Genomic DNA, 10,981 nt, shown 5'->3' with positions numbered 1-10,981 from the left:
AGTCTCGGTATAAGACAAGAGCCAACCGGGTGAGCACAAGGCAACAATGAGGCAACGTTGGTCAGCGTGATAGGCAGCAGTTGCAGCACACTCGCTGCCTAACGACTGTCAAGTGTTTTGTAGGCATCTCGGCGGACAATGACCTTTAAACTAGCCTTAGGGGACAGGGATCCATTTTTTTAAACATTTCAAGCACCCAAGTTAGGCTTGGAAGGAGTCCATTTTATTTTCTGTCACTTGTGAGGGATAACACCAATGCTTCTTTCCAAATGGTTTTCTTTATTTCCTGTGGCTTAGATTCCTCTGTGTGCGCGACTGTGACTAAGAACAAAAAGTTTAATAATAAAACCCAATTCAGATACTAACCCGCGACTTTGCCCAAAGTGTTTGAGTTTGATGATTAAAGAGGCAACTGCTGGGGTGGAATGAGGGAAGTGAACCACACAAAGTTTCTGGACGCAATAGTGGACAATGACCCAGCAAGGGACAATGACCAGGTCAAAGCTTTATTGGTAGCATGAAATGTAGGCCCCAGGAGGGTTCTTTCCCCCAAGTATTATCTACTTGATCTCAGTGATGAGGAAACACTAATCATGAATCTTATGTGGACTTGGACTCAGGTCAATTAACACAGAGTTTACAGGCAGATGTGACAGTCAGCCACTGCCAGTAATATACAGAGATTAACAAATGGCTTCATGCTCTCAGCTCTTTGTGTTAAATCCTCCTGTCTTATGAAGATTTTATACCAAGCTCAACTACTGGCTTTTCCCCCTGCTACACCGATAGTTATCCACAGAGGGCTTTGGCTGCACTCATTCTGCCCCACTGTGGCCAGAGTTTCTTGTCCATCAAGGTACCTTTACACCACTGCAGCTGCCTAAAAGGGCTCTACCCCCAGCAGAAATGGCCTCCCAGGAACTCTTCCTGCATAAGAGTGTTTCCTGGACGGGGGGGAGGGGTGTAAAGCAGCAACACAGCTCTACACCACCTCTGGTATAAGGCAGAGCAGCCTCAGGGTTGCTCTAACTTACACCCAGCTGCAACAGCCCCTCCAATGGAATAGCCACTAGATGAGAATGGCCAGAGTGCAGTGCACTTGCTTATGTCCCGTACCCCATTGGCCTGGTAGCTGTGAGAGTTGGCCTAGGGCCACCCTTCACCCACCCTCCTTTTCTGCAACAAGCATGGCTCCAGAGGAATGGGGCATCTGGCCCCTGAACTGCAAATCAGTACCCATCACAGTTCTTTGCCTCGTCCCTAGCATGACACTAAATATGACTCAAGCCTTCTAGTGCAGATCCTGGCCATCCTCACCTGTGGTCTCCACAGCTCTAGCTGCCCTAGGAAGGCCCACTGTCACCTCCCACAGCTTGCCAGCCACCCTCTTGCTTTGTGTTTCCTTCTCAGCCACAATAGCTGCTTAGTATCTCTTCTCAGCCCACAGTCAGCCAGCTAAACCAGGGGAGGCTGGAGGAAACTGTGAGGAGGCCAAGAATATAAAAAGTGTTTGGCTTTAAGGGCCTTCCCTTGGGAAATTTTGGAAAAAATGGTTCAAATTTCCTGCATTTTAGAAAGTTAAGACTGTTGAAAAAATATATGTCAAATATGCCACCCCAGTATGTGTTTGTAGCTGAACTACTTGCCACTGGGCCAAATTTTGTTCCGTTAAATTGCTAACAATCATGCACCGGAACCTCGGGGCACTCCGCATACTCACACTTACCTCTTAGGTTATGTCTGCACAACAAAGAAAAACCCATGGCTGGCCAGTGCTCGGGCTGCGGTGCTGTTTCATTGCTGTGTAGATGTCTAGGCTTGGGCTGGAACCCTGGCTCTAGGACACTGTGAAGTGGGAGAGTCTAAAAGCCTGGGCTCCAGCCCAAGCCCTAAAGTCTAAACAGCAATGAAACAGCCCTGCAGCCCGAGCTCCAATCGCTGGAGTCGGCTGGCATAGGCCAGCTGCGGGTTTCTACCTGTTGTGCAGACATACCCTCAGTCTGCCAATGTCCAGCCATGGGGCACCATGAGCTCAAAGGAGGGACACGAAGACCACTTAGGTTGGGGAAAGTCAAGCCTCTACAGTTAGGAAATGCTAATTTACAGCTGCCCATGCAATTGAATTTGGCCTCCTTGTGAGTCCATCCTTTGTACTGATGGAGCCAAGCATCTGGTGGAAGAAATAGTATGTGATCATGTAAATAAAGACTATCATAATGCACATGCACTAGGGGGCTGAATTACGGTTGCACAGGCAACTAAATCTGGCATTTCCAGATAATGTTCATTTAATGTAGCTGTCTTCTATGTAATCACTTTGTGTGTGCTTGTCTCTGCAACCTATATAATGTTTTAAACCTAGTTTTTATATGTTATAAATTGTAACTGTAAGCAGAGTCAGGATGAGCTCTACCCTGACATCTGGTGGTAGATTATGGGGAGTGCAGAAAGAAGTTTCAAGTATTCGCATTAGCATTTCAGTTATTTGCATTGTCGCTCCCACCCCACTTAGCATACCGCACAGCAGCCTGGGATGGTTATTTTCACAGCTATGGGAGCCCCAATTTCGTTGTTATTGGGGCAGGAGCAATAAAATGTTGTCATCCCAATTAAGTAAATGAGGAACTACAAAACTGTCTTATTATAGAGGGTTTCATTGTCAACTAAATAGCACTTGCTAGACAAGGAACATGGGTTCCAAAACCCAGTCAAGAGAGAGAGGCTGGGGACAGATATCTGTACTGGGTGGTGTAGGCTTCTTGTGTGAGCCAGAAGCACCAGTTCTACCTGTGCCTCTCTCCACTGTGGAATGTCAGAGTTAATTTTTGATTCCCTTAAGAATCTAGATACAGGTTACTGAGCTGAACTCACTGGCACTGGGGCTCCCCTACTATGAGCTGGAATCACTAAGAGCTGAAATCACTGATGAGCTGGACTTGCTGAGCTGAGAGCACTGAGTACTGTGCTAATGAGTGGGGGAGCCTGAAGCAATACCGTGGAGCAGAGCAGCTGGCAGAGCGGAGTGGAACAGTTTGTGCAGCCACTGGGTGAGTGGAGCCAAGCAGCTCACAAGGATGGCTGGAGTGGCTCACAGGACAACTGGTGGACCAGAGCAGCTGGCAGAGCGGAGCAGCCCACAGAGCAAGCGGAGCTGAGCTGTTTGCGGGGACGACTAGAGGAAGCAGAACCCCACGAAGAGGCAGGGCAGTTGGCCCCGAAACCACGTAAGGTGCCCCTTTCTACCCAGGCAGGGGGAGGGGGACCTCTGCAGAGAGACTCTTGAACTCTGCGGCTGCACTGACCCGGGACAGAGACTTTTGGATTGTGGGACTTTTGGGACTGTGGGTGATTTGGGGGTTGCTGGACTCAAGGGCCCCGAGAGAAGGACACGGTCCAATTTGCTGGGGTGGGTCTTTGCTCACGGTTTGACCTATGAACTCTAGCTGAGGTATTTTCCCAATTTAATGCTTGTTGTTTATCATGTATTAAACCTTTTCTGCTACACCAAGACTCTGTGCTTGCGAGAGGGGAAGTATTGCCTCCTCGAGGCGCCCAGAGGTGTGTGTAAGATTTTCCCAGGTCACTGGGTGGGGGGGCTTGAGCTGGTTTTGCATTATGTTGTGGGGAAGGGACCCCTATGTATTGAACCCGGCCCTTGCTGCTATCGTTTTGGCCCGGCAGAAGGGTTACATAACGTAGTGTGTCTTTAATTCTGCACTTTATCAGTTGTCCATGTTTTTTCTTCTCTTCTCTCTCTGTATGTCTGTGGTTGTTTCTCTTCTAATTAACGTTTCTGCCCTTCTGTTTCTCATCCCCTCTTCCAGACTCTCTCCTCCACTCTTCCACCCCTTGTTGATTCTCTCCACTGAAAATCTCCCCTTCTGGGTCTCATCCCTCTCACTTGGAGTATTTGTTTATTTTTTAAACAGTGGTGCAAGTAGAATTCAGTTCTTACTGGTATGCTGCACCAGCTAAAGGGGGGGCATGGGACCCCCCCATGACCCTGCCCCCACCCTGGGACCCAGCATGGATTCACCAAGGGCAAGTCATGCCTGACTAACCTAATTGCCTTCTATGAGGAGATAACTGGGTCTGTGGATGAGGGGAAAGCAGTGGATGTGTTATTCCTTGACTAGCAAAGCTTTTGATACGATCTCCCACAGTATTCTTGCGAGCAAGTTAAAGAATTATGGGCTGAATGAATGGACTATAAGGTGGATAGAAAGCTGGCTAGATCGTCGGGCTCAACGGGTAGTGATCAACGGCTCCATGTCTAGTTGGCAGCCGGTTTCAAGCAGAGTGCACCAAGGGTTGGTACCGGGGCCGGTTTTGTTCAATATTTTCATTAATGATCTGGAGGATGGTGTAGACTGCACTCTCAGCAAGTTTGCAGATGACACTAAACTTGGAGGCGTGGTAGATACGCTGGAGGGTAGGGATAGGATACAGAGGGACCTAGACAAATTAGAGGACTGGGCCAAAAGAAATCTGATGAGATTCAACAAGGACAAGTGCAGAGTCCTGGACTTAGGACAGAAGAATCCCATTCACTGTTACAGACTAGGGACCGAATGGCTAGGAAGCAGTTCTGCAGAAAAGGACCCAGGGGTTACAGTGGACGAGAAGCTGGATATGAGTCAACAGTGTGCCCTTGTTGGCAAAAAGGCTAACAGCATTTTGGGCTGTATAAGTAGGGGCACTGCCAGCAGATCGAGGGACGTGATCATTCCCCTCTATTTGACATTGGTGAGGCCTCATCTGGAGTACTGTGTCCAGTTTTGGGCCCCACACTATAAGAAGGATGTGGAAAAATTGGAAAGAGTCCAACGGAGGGCAACAAAAATGATTAGGGGGCTGGAACACATGACTTATGAGGAGAGGCTGAGGGAACTGGGATTGTTTAGTGTGCAGAAGAGAAGAATGAGGGGGGATTTGATAGCTGCTTTCAACTACCTAAAAGGAGGTTCCAAAGAGGATGGATCTAGACTGTTCTCAGTGGTACCTGATGACAGAACAAGGAGTAATGGTCTCAAGTTGCAGTGGGGGAGGTTTAGGTTGGATATTAGGAAAATCTTTTTCACTCAGAGAGTGGTGAAGCACTGGAATGGGTTACCTAGGGAGGTGGTGGAATCTCCTTCCTTAGAGGTTTTTAAGATGAGGCTTGACAAAGCCCTGGCTGGGATGATTTAGTTGGGAATTGGTCCTGCTTTGAGCAGGGGGTTGGACTAGATGACCTCCTGAGGTCCCTTCCAACCCTGATATTCTATGATTCTATTATTCTATGACCCCGCACTCTCCCCCTCCCCTCCCCGTGATCCCTCCCATGTTACCTGGGGTGGGGGAGCACTCCCAGTGGGTGGACATGGCACAGCTTCTGTGTGGGCTGCTAAGAGAAGAGGGGGGCTTGCTCTCTGGAACAATGGCCAGTTCACGGTCATACCTGCTTTGGGAATTGCCAGCAGAAGAGCTTCAAATCAACTCCCTCTGACAGCAGAGAATATTTTTTTCAGACACGCTGGCAACCGAGCCCCACGCCAGCAGCGCCTCTAGCGCTGCTTTCCCACCCCAGCGGTTCCATGCAGCTGCATCTCCTGAGTCCTGTCCGGGGTCTGTACAACAGCCCTGCCGGAAGACAGGGCTGGGGAGGTGGGGGGGCGAGGCTAGGGGCGGTACAGCTGCATCAGAGGAGCTGCTGGTGTGGTGTTCTGCTCCTTTTGTGCTGCAGTTCCTGGGACGGGAAATCCCTAAACCACTGGGCTCTCCTGGGGATCGCAGCAGTGAAAGGAGCGGAACATGGGACCGCAGGGCAGCTTCACGCCAGCAGCTCCTCCGGTGCGGCAGCCCCACCTCTAGCCCTGTCCTCTGGAGGGGCTGCTGAACAGATCCCAGACGGGGGGCACAGACACGCAGCTGCGTGGAGTTTATTCTTTGCATGAGCCCAAAGTGCTCTGCAGAAACAGCCAGTGTCACCACCACCCACAACCAGCTGGGCCTCCACATTCCTCCCATCCATCAAACTTCCTTCCCCCTCTTCTACCCAACTCCTCCCTTCCCTCTCCTCCCCTCCCCTCTGGGCTTACAATTCCCCCACTGCCAGCTCCCAATTAGTGTCACAATTATCCCCTTCCCTGCTCCTCAGCCCCAGGAACCCCTGTCCGCTGCTTTCCCCTCCGGCCCCACTAACTCTTCCTCCCATGTCTGGATCCCTCGCCCCAGGGGCTGGGCACAGGGTCCCACTCACCGCAATGCTCTCCACAGGGGCCGCTTTGCAGATGTGGGGCTCCAGGGTGTCTCGCCCATTTCTGTGCCGAGAAACACAGACTTGGCACAGCGTGAAGGAACCTGAGCTGTTTGGCCCTCTCCTTCACCAGCTAGGAGTGAGGTCGGGGGAGAGAGAGAGAGCCTGTTACATAGAGACCTCCCCGCCCAATCCAAACCAGATCCAGGGCTCAGGACCTCTATGGGGTTGGATAGGGAAAGCCACGCCCTTCACGAAACCAGTGTCGCCCTGCACAGACATGGGGTTGTAACTTGGACAGTGTCTGTGGGGAGCAGAAATCTTGGCCTGTGTGGGACAAATGTCCCCACTTTGGGGTGCCAGATAACACAGGAGATGTGTCCCCCCATTGGGGGTGAGGGATTCTTTGGTACAAGACCCCCCTGCCTGGGTGGGGATGGAACAAGGAGCAGGACAGATTCGGTGGCAGCGCAGCTGAGGAATTTTTGTACCTCAGCTCTGCCCTGGAGGTGCTGCTGGATCACCGTGATGGGGGACAAATCCTCCTCCTCCTCCTCTTCTTCCTCCTCCTCCTCAACCCACGACACCTGGGCACTGGGGGTCTCTGCACCAGGGAGGGAAGGAGAAAGTTTAATCCCTTCTGCTGCTGGGGGGATGCAGTGGACAGAGAAGACTCCATGTTTCCCCTTTGTCTGTAAGGAACCCCATGGCAGCAAGGGCCCCACCCTGTCCCTCCCAGAGACGCCCTCACCCCCATCAGCCTCAGGGTCCTGTGGCAGTCAGCCCCCCCCAACATGATCAGGGGAGGCTGGAGCTCCCCAACTCCGCCCAGCATCCCCTGCCATGGGGCGTGGCTGTGCCACCCCCACTGGTGTTAGTGGGGCTCACATGGGTCAGTCCTGGAGCCTTGGCAAGCCGATGGGCACAGGGTGTTACTAGTACCCCACTGTCCCAGTCCTCCTCCCTTTTCCGTGGGTCTCCCCTCACCTCCAAAGAGGGAGCCTTCAGCCTCAGGGCCGTCAGACCCCACGGAGGAGCTGCTGGCCCCTCGGGAGTAGGCGGAGCTGCTGGTGTTTGTCCAACAGTCACTCAACTCCTGCTCTGGGCTGGCGGGGGGCTCCGCAGTTGCCAGGGTGGGGCTGGCGGGGGGCTCCTCGGTGGCCTGGGTGGGGCTGGCAGGAGGCTCCTCGGTGGCCAGGGTGGTGGATGGCTTCTGCTGGGCCCTGGGGCACAGCTTCTGGCTCCTTGGCTTCCTGTGAAGGAAGCCCCAGAGCTGCCTTGCCCGGCTCCTGCCCTCTCCTGGCTCCCTCCTCCATAGCTGTACCCGGGGCCACCTCCATTTGTGCCCAGAAGGTGCCTCAGGGTCAGCTATGGGAGCTGGTGTCTTCCTCCTCCTCCAGAATGCCAGGGAGCTCCTCTCTTTACCCTGGCCACAAGCCTCTTCCCCGCCCACGGGGACAGAGGGGCCGCTCTCCTCCTGGGAAGGCCGGCTGCCGCTTCCTGCTGGCTCTGGAGCCACCTGCCCGGCCTTCCTCCTGAGCATCCGCTTCAGCCACTCCATCCTGGAACTGAGTGGGGAGCAGCCATGAGTCTGGCTTCAAAGCAGCCTCTCATTAACGGGCCTGCCTGCTCCTGTGCCCACCTCCCCTCTGCTGAGGCAATTTCTCCTTCCGACACATCCAACCCCATGGCACAGGAACCCTCAACCTGGGGAACAAACCCTGACAAGGGATGGCTGGGAGCCCTATTGGTGGGATATTCCCACCACATTTGGGATGGCTCTGGAGAAATCCACTTACTTGCTCTAGATGGGATGAAGCTGGATGGCAGATGCTCGGGGTTGGTCTTTCCTTTACCCTCCTCTTCGATCTCCTGCACCCAGGTGGCCTGCAAAGGGTGCCGCATAATGCCCTGCCAGCAGGGCAAGGGGTAGAAGCCAGGAGATCGAAAGTGGCTGTGAAAACAATACAATGCCACTAGAGGAACACTCCCTTCCAGAGCTGGGAAGTGCCAGCAGGACTCTATTCCCAGTCTCCCTGGCTCTGAGTGTGACCTGTTGTAGTGACTGACGGATTTGCTCTTTCTCCCCCATCCAAAGCCAATAACACATCTCTGTGTTGGCAATCATGAGTTAGACCTTCTCAGCACTCCTCTTTCTCCCGCAGCCCTCAGGTGTTCCTTGGATTACAGAGGCTTGGACGGTAAAAGGACTGGAATTTGTTACTGGTTCACTGGGTGGTTCTAGCCAATGAGGGTCTCAGTCTAGCCTCAGAGGCCCACACCCCCAGACGCTACAGATCAGGGTGGATTGATTTCATTCCAAATGTTTTGGTATTGGTATTTTTGAGTTATTTTCCTAATGAAAGATTGATTCTCATGAAATTCTTAGAAGTGGCCAATGACAGAACACGGAGCAATGAATCATAGAATCATAGAATCTCAGGGTTGGAAGGGACCTCAGGAGGTCATCTAGTCCAACCCCCTGCTCAAAGCAGGACCAAACCCAACTAAATCATCCCAGCCAGGGCTTTGTCAAGCCTGACCTTAAAAACCTCTAAGGAAGGAAATTCCACCACCTCCCTAGGTAACCCATTCCGGTGCTTCAACACCCTACTAGTGAAAAAGTTTTTCCTAATGTCCAACCTAAACCTCCCCCTCTGCAACTTGAGACCATTACTCCTTGTTCTGTCATCTTCTACCACTGAGAACAGTCTAGATCCATCCTCTTTGGAACCCCCTTTCAGGTAGTTGAAAGCAGCTATCAAATCCCCCCTCATTCTTCTCTTCTGCAGACTAAACAATCCCAGTTCCCTCAGCCTCTCTTCATAAGTCATATGCTCCAGCCCCCTAATCATTTTTGTTGCCCTCCGCTGGACTCTCTCCAATTTATCCACATCCTTCTTGTAGTGTGGGGCCCAAAACTGGACACAGTACTCCAAATGAGGCCTCACCAGTGCTGAATAGAGGGGAATGATCACGTCCCTCGATCTGCTGGAAATGCCCCTACTTATACAACCCAAAATGCCATTAGCCTTCTTGGCAACAAGGGCACACTGTTGACTCATATTCAGCTTTTCGTCCACCGTAACCCCTAGGTCCTTTTCTGCAGAACTGCTGCCCAGCCATTCGGTCCCTAGTCTGTAGCAGTGCATGGGATTCTTCCGTCCTAAGTGCAGAACCCTGCACTTGTCCTTGTTGAACCTCATCATATTTCTTTTGGCCCAATCCTCTAATTTGTCTAGGTCCCTCTGTATCCTATCCCTACCCTCCAGCGTATCAACCACTCCTCCCAGTTTAGTGTCATCTGCAAACTTGCTAAGGGTGCAGTCCACACCATCCTCCAGATTGTTAATGAAGATATTGAACAAAACCGGCCCCAGCACCGATCCTTGGGGCACTCCACTTGATACCGGCTGCCAACTAGACATGGAACCATTGATCACTACCCGTTGAGCCCGACCATCTAGCCAGTTTTCTATCCACCTTACCGTCCATTCATCCAGCCCATACTTCTTTAACTTGCTGGCAAGAATACTGTGGGAGACTGTATCAAAAGCTTTGCTAAAGTCCAGAAATAGCACATCCACTGCTGGATGTGGTCTCAAGTTGCACTGTGGAAGGCTCAGGTTGGATATTAGGAAACACTATTTCATTAGGAGGGTGGTGAAGCACTGGAATGGGTTACCTAGGGAGGTGGTGGAATCTCCATCCTTACAAGTTTTAAAGGTCTTCTTGACAAAGCCCTGGCTGGGATGATTAAGTTGGGGTTGGTCCTGCTTTGAGCAGGGGGTGGACTAGATGACCTCCTGAGGTCTGTTCCAGCCCTAGTCTTCTATGATTCTATGAATAGGGATCCATTAAAACATGTTGACTTGCTGGTTTTGCAGGATACATAAGAACAAAAAGGTTGACTGAAACATTTTTTTTTCATTTCAAACAAACTGAGGTAAAGAAGTATGCCTTGGGCATCACTCCCACGGAAACCTGCAGGTTCATTTACTGACTTATGCAAATCACCTGTGGAGAGTTAGCACTGACTGGCTGAATTCACTCTAAAGTCACAATGCCCTTCAGCTTACAGCACTAATGTAAGGGGCACAGGGTGGAAATCAGGCTTTTCTGGTGGCCTGTTTTCCAATTGAGAAGAAGGGACAAGAGGGAAGGAGGAAGAGGGAAGCAAAATGGTCACATTCCACATGCCCCCAGCAAGTCACAGATTCATAAATTCCAAGCCCAGAAGAAACCACTGTCATCTGACTTTCTGTTTCACTTTGGCCATAGAATGTCCCTCAAAATAATTCCCATAGGAATTAGAGCAGATTTTTTAGTAAAACACCCAATCTTGATTTTAAATTAGGCCAGTTGTGGAAAATCCAGCACAACCCTCAGTGAATTGCTCCAAACTCTGATGTTAAAAATGCTCCTCGCCTTATTTCCAATGTGTATTGGTCTAGCTTCAACTTCCAGCCATTGTCTGCTCATAACCTTTATCTGGTAAAGTGAAGATGGAGGCTTGCTGCAGCAAGGCTACAGGGCTCTCCGAGGTTCTCCCTGCCCTGCATCCCTGTCCTGCCTGGCTGTTGTCAAGAGAGTTCTATGAGGTCACAGACGCGTCATTGTCTTTGCTCAATGGGCTGAGTTCCTGCCAAAGGCCTTTGTGAAGTCACTGCCACACCCACCTTTCCCTGGCAGGCCTGATGTCTGCCACTGGCCAGCCCAGCTGGATGTTTGAGCTGCACCCTG

The 10,981-nt window shown here is 51.4% G+C and overlaps 1 long non-coding RNA gene across 1 annotated transcript; it reads right to left on the bottom strand.

The window, feature by feature from the left end:
- Positions 1-232: 232 nt before the first annotated feature.
- On the bottom strand, positions 233-6,786 carry LOC123373818. The gene is made up of 3 exons (XR_006580869.1): positions 6,730-6,786; positions 6,242-6,371; positions 233-321 (listed from the first exon to the last, which is right to left on the bottom strand). It is a non-coding gene; the product is annotated as an uncharacterized LOC123373818 (long non-coding RNA).
- Positions 6,787-10,981: the final 4,195 nt, after the last annotated feature.

This window comes from Mauremys mutica, chromosome 7 (assembly GCF_020497125.1).
Source record: "Mauremys mutica isolate MM-2020 ecotype Southern chromosome 7, ASM2049712v1, whole genome shotgun sequence".
Taxonomy (NCBI): Eukaryota; Metazoa; Chordata; order Testudines; family Geoemydidae; genus Mauremys; species Mauremys mutica.
This window is presented reverse-complemented; position numbering and strand designations above follow the sequence as displayed.